Genomic DNA, 5,465 nt, shown 5'->3' with positions numbered 1-5,465 from the left:
GACGGGTCACGTGATTACGAAGGTGGAGTAAAGGAGGGTGCTCCGGACGGGATGACAGGAGATCTGGTTCTCATCCCCATTCCGCTGTGTGTCGTTGGCGGGCTTGCCTAACCTCTCTGAATCTAGCTGGCTTTAGCAGGTTGGGGTGGGAAGCGGTTCTAACGGCCTTTTTGGAGCTTCTCAGAGACCACTCTGCTTGCCTCTCCTTCCATACTATCTCAAAGCTGGCCCCCCTTCCACATCTGTAAGGTAGGCTGGGTCTGCTCCCATGACACTGTGTAGCTGATTAGGAATGCTTTTAGACCCGCTTTTCAGGAAGCAAAACTGAGGGTTGTGGAGTACACATGACTCAACTATAGTCCCAAGAAAAATCACTGTGATGGGATCTCAGGGGTAGTTTTCTTGAAGCACGTCTTAGATGAAAAGAAAGTTCTCTTAGAGTACCGGAACCAGAAACCTAGCCTTGGGTTGGGCAGATCTCCCCACCTACCCTGGTTTGGGAACTGCCAGCGGGAGCCAGAGGCACAGGGATTCAGGGGGAGTGGCCCTGGCCGTGCTGCCCCCTTCCCCCGACCTTTCAGCATCTGGAGGGCACCAGGGCAGCAGGAAGGAGGGACCCAGTCTTGTTTCTCTGGAATGAAACAGGTTCGACAGGGAGAAAAGTCCCTCTGAGGGCGGGGAGGCTGGTGAAGCGGCACTGCAACACGCTGGTCTCTTAGGGGACACGGGGGCCTGAGGTCCGGAGAAAAAGCTTCACCCTGAGAAACACAGGGATGGTTCACGGACTGGGCCCTGTTTGTGCCCCTGTTGCCAAAGCTTGCCTTATGATTTTTTGTTAAAGATTCTTTGCTTCAATTAGGGCCGTGCATTGCTCAGGGCATACGAGCATGTGTTTGACTTCCCTTAGCATACTGACATCTCGCATCTTGAATTGCACAACAGCAAGCGTTTTAATCATGAAAATATATAGTGTCTCACCCCCGCCATCGCCCTGCCCCCAACTGCCTGTCCACCCCACGTTCCTTCTCTATCCTTTTCACTGTTTTCCATCCATGTCTTCTGAGTGGTTAGCGTTTTATATTTGAAATTATTTTCAAATATGAAATTATTTTGTATGCAGACTTGCTTATTTCTTTCTGATTTTTTTCTGTTACACCCTCTAGACAAGAAGCTCCATTAAGGTGCAAGCCTCACCTGCTGCTTTGTCACTATACTGATCAATGTCTAGGAGGAGAGTGGGCACTTAGTAGGTGTCTATCGACATTGGTTGAATGAACGTGAGCTTGAATGGATGGACGAATGCTCAACCGGTACATGGTGTTCTTTATCTAAGAGGCGTAAACACAGCCCTGACTCCTGGCCTTGTGTTGTGTTTCCCTTTACTCAGGTGTAAAAGCTGTTTTCTTCCAATTCGAGTCCTCCCCCCAACCATTCATCAGTGTAATGACGGTGTCTCGAATGTTTGCGCTGAAAAGGACATTACGATTCTATATCGTTGAGCTTCTTGTCTCCCAGAAATACTCATCCACTCATCATACCCATCTGTGTAACTACAGAGCAATGCAACCTTCCATCCTGATCCATCCTCCCTTAGGCTGACCCAAATCCTTCCTGCTGTAGCTCCAGTTTATGAAGGGGATTCATTCATCTGTTTGTATAACAGCTATTGACTGCCTACTGAGAGCTTAGCACCCAGCATCCGGGATATGATCCTGACAAAACCACCATGATAGCTCCCTAGGGAGATCAAAGCCAAATGGGGTGACATATCAAACAAGGACTTACACCAATACCCAGACACCTGTCATTTCAGTTGTGTTATGTGATATAAAGGCTGTGCGCCAGGACGACATAAAAGGATGGGGAAGGCTAGACTCTAATGAACTCAGGAGGAGATGTCAGGAAAGGCCCCCCCCGCCCCCACGGAAAAGGGATGGAGGAACTGAGGTCTGGATTTATAAACTGAGGACTTTGTAAACTGAGCAGGAGGCAGCCAGAGAAAGGGAGCGGAGGACAGAGGACCAGCACCCAGGCAGAGGGAATGGCATGTCTGGAAGCCCCGGAGCAGAATGGGGCTTGGCTCCTTCCAGGATTCTCCTGAGAGAGAAGGAGCTTTTATTTTCCCGATTGACCAATAAGCTTTCAAGGAGCCCAGCCAACAACTGGCAAAGGTCCTAGCCCGGAAAATAGAACCACGCTGGGTCCTTTGGGGCCAGAATCTTCGGAGTTTGGCTTCCCAACATCTGATTTTTCCTTTAAACTGTAACCTGACATGTCGCCAACAGCCGCATCCTGCCGCATCCTGGAGCTGACCACTGAGCCACACCGCCATGGAGTGATGCTGGCAACGCATATGATTTCCATCTTCCGTGTCATCTCCAGTGGCGGTCTGACCGCAGGTCCCTAGAGGAGTCCGGATTCCACAACCCGATTTGCTTCCACTAAGCTTAGGCTAGACCCACTTGTAAATGGAGAGGCTCACCTGTGCTGGAGTATTTCGAGACGAGTAAGAGATGTTCTTTGATAATTTCAAGCATGCTTCTGTCCTGACAATGAGTTGTCTATTGGATGTCTCTACTTTAATATCCCATGGGGACCTCAAACTCCTTCCCTATCATTCCTGTCTTCAAACCCACTCATCTTGCAGTCTTCTTGACTTGGATCTAGAATCATCATGCCTCCAGAACATAGCGGTCATCCTCCTTATGTCTTCCCCTCTCATCTTGCACATCCAGCTGGTCACCACATCCAACTGATGCCATCTGAAAAGTGCTCCTCTCATCCCAAGTTTCTCCCTACTCTCTCTGCCTTGTCCTAGTCTGGATCCTCCCTTTTATAATTTATTGCTGATCTTCCAGCTCTCTCACTCCATCAATCTGCCTCCAGTCCATCTGTCAGTTATTCTACCACCAAAATCGTCTTCTTAAAAAATCAAGGAAAAAAACTCTTGTTGATTCCTCATTACTTAATAAACTAGTGATTCTCAAAGTGCACAAAAGCACCTCCTGGGAACTTGTTAGAAATGCAAAATCTCAGGCCCCACCCAGACCTAATCAGTCAGAGGCTCAGGTGATGGACCCTTCAGGTGATTCTGATGCTAAAGTCGAGGGTCCTCAAGCAATCAGCTCCAAACTTTACAGACTTTCACACATGGCCTTGAATTATTTGGTCCCAGCTTCTCTCTCCAGCTTCCCACCGTCATAAAATTCTCCTTACCCCAAACCTTTTACTTTTCTCTACACGTGTTAGACCCCTTCACCACCCTGCACTTGTGAAGGCTGTTCCTCCATCTGGAATATCTTTCCCCTCAATCTTCCCTGTCAAACTCCTACTCATCCCTAAGAGCCAGCTCAGAGTTGCCTCCTCAGGGAAGCCTTCCCTGAATGTTTTTAGCAGCATCTAGTTGCTCATTTTGTGGGTTCCTGGAACCCTTTTGCTGACAATCTGGTTACATCTCTTTTATCTGTAGATTTGGCTTCACCATAGGGAGTGGATTTCTATCAGATAATTAGAGCTGTTATAAAACAGCACCAACTCCTTGTGAGCAGGTGCTTATGGAGAGGATGTGAACGTTATCAAGGGTACTTTCAGCGGCTATAGCTGAAGGTTGCATCTTTTCTACTCACTGTTCTTCCAGGAGGGATGACATCTCTCGTGCTGAGTCCATACAGTGGAGCTGGGTGCCAGACACCTAACAGGCATCCAGTGGATTAAAGAATGTATTGAATGGATAAAAGATGGATCTCTGATTGTAAGGGAGGAGAAAAGTTCCGTCCAAATTTGAAATTCCTGTCTTCTATCCTTTTGCAAAAGCCCCCAAAGGATATTACAGCCATGTTGATCTTTATGCTTCAGGGCAAAGCTACAACCACCAATCCAGCAAGTACAGCAGTTGCTAAGTTACCGGGTGGGGGATGGATGGTTTGGGGGGTTTGGGTGGGAGACCCGCTCCTCTTTCCCGCCTACTGAAAGTCCCCGCCGCAGGGAGCCTCCGTGCTGGTGAGTCTGGCTTCTCCCCCAGGTGGATCGCTTGCTGTGAGTCCCTGCTGTGCTGACCCTCTACTTGTTCCCTGTGGCACATGCGTGCCACCCTCCTCACGCCCCCACCTCACTGAAATTCAGGTCCAGGTCCCCTGAGGTACTCAGCATCCTCCCCATTGCTGTGTCTTCCTCAAAGAGTGCAGAGCGTGTGCTTCCAGACCACCCAGACCTCCCGGGCTCCCATCTGGACACGTCCCCTTACCAGCTGTACCACCTCGGGTAAGTTACTTAACTTTCCTTGACCAGTGTCCTCGATGGCACAAAAGAGTTAGAACTACTGGGGTGTACACGGAGCCTTACAGGGAAGAGGCAGCCAGTACGTGATAACCGTTACTATGATTACTTATTCTTCAGTCTGACCTTACCTTTCCACCCCTGACCCCAGCACCAGCTTCCAGCGCTTTCCTACCCAATCAGGAGGCCCACACCTTCAGCCCCTTCTGTTTGGGCTGCTGGAATCTGCCTGATGCCTTTTCTGCCTATAAATCCTCAACCCCGACCAGCCTGTTTTCCAGCCCCAAGAGTGTTCGTGTTCTGTATGCTCCCCAGCTGGCTACCAGCTCAGTCTCCTAAAGGTTAAACTCGTGTTCTAGAACATTCTTTTCAAGCATGACCTTTCCTTAAAAAAAGGCAATACATCAATGGTTGGGAAATCAAAGCAGCTACACACACACGCACACACACACACACGCACACACGCACACGCACACACACGCACACGCACACACGCACACGCACGCACACACACGCACGCACACGCACACGCACGCACACGCACGCACGACTACGTGCAAACACGCTCCTGGGCGCCTACCCACCTCCCTGCAACTCCAGGTGAAAAGCCGTCTAACTCATTAAGCTGTGCTTCACCATTTCCCAGTAAACTTTTCTGTTTTCTTGCCACAGAGGTTTCTGTCACAGCACACGCAATGTCATTACTGACCCCTGCGCCAGTTCAACCCAGCCAAACTCCTCAGCGGTAGCCCGCCTCTAGAAAATTCTCTCGATGTGTTTGGGCCTTCTCCTCTCCACCTCGTGGGCCTTCCCCACCCCCGGCCCCCACCTCAGCCCGTCCGTGCTCATTTTGTCGGCCTTTCGTACCCAGTACAGGTCCAGGGTGGACGGAAACAAACCCGTGGTCCTTCAGAGGGCTGCGCCCTCGCCGTGGTTCTGCTCGTCCGAGCCGGGCCACCCTCCATCTGGAACCAAACAAAAGCCCCGGGGGTCCCCGTCAACCCGGAGGCGCTTGCCTTTCAGCCTGTGGTGAAACACGTGTGCCCCGTGAGCAGCCCACTGGCCTGCTGTAACTTGAGAAGCGGGTGCAAGGCGTTTGGGAGGCATCCTTAGATCGGGGGCTGGGAACCTGGAGGACGAGGGTTAAGCTGAAGAAGCTTCCAGGTCAGAGACTCAGTCAGTCCTCGGGG

Source organism: Physeter macrocephalus, chromosome 6, assembly GCF_002837175.3.
Source record: "Physeter macrocephalus isolate SW-GA chromosome 6, ASM283717v5, whole genome shotgun sequence".
In the NCBI taxonomy this organism is placed as follows: Eukaryota; Metazoa; Chordata; class Mammalia; order Artiodactyla; family Physeteridae; genus Physeter; species Physeter macrocephalus.
The sequence above is the reverse complement of the archived record's forward strand: the minus strand, read 5'-3'. Positions refer to the sequence as shown.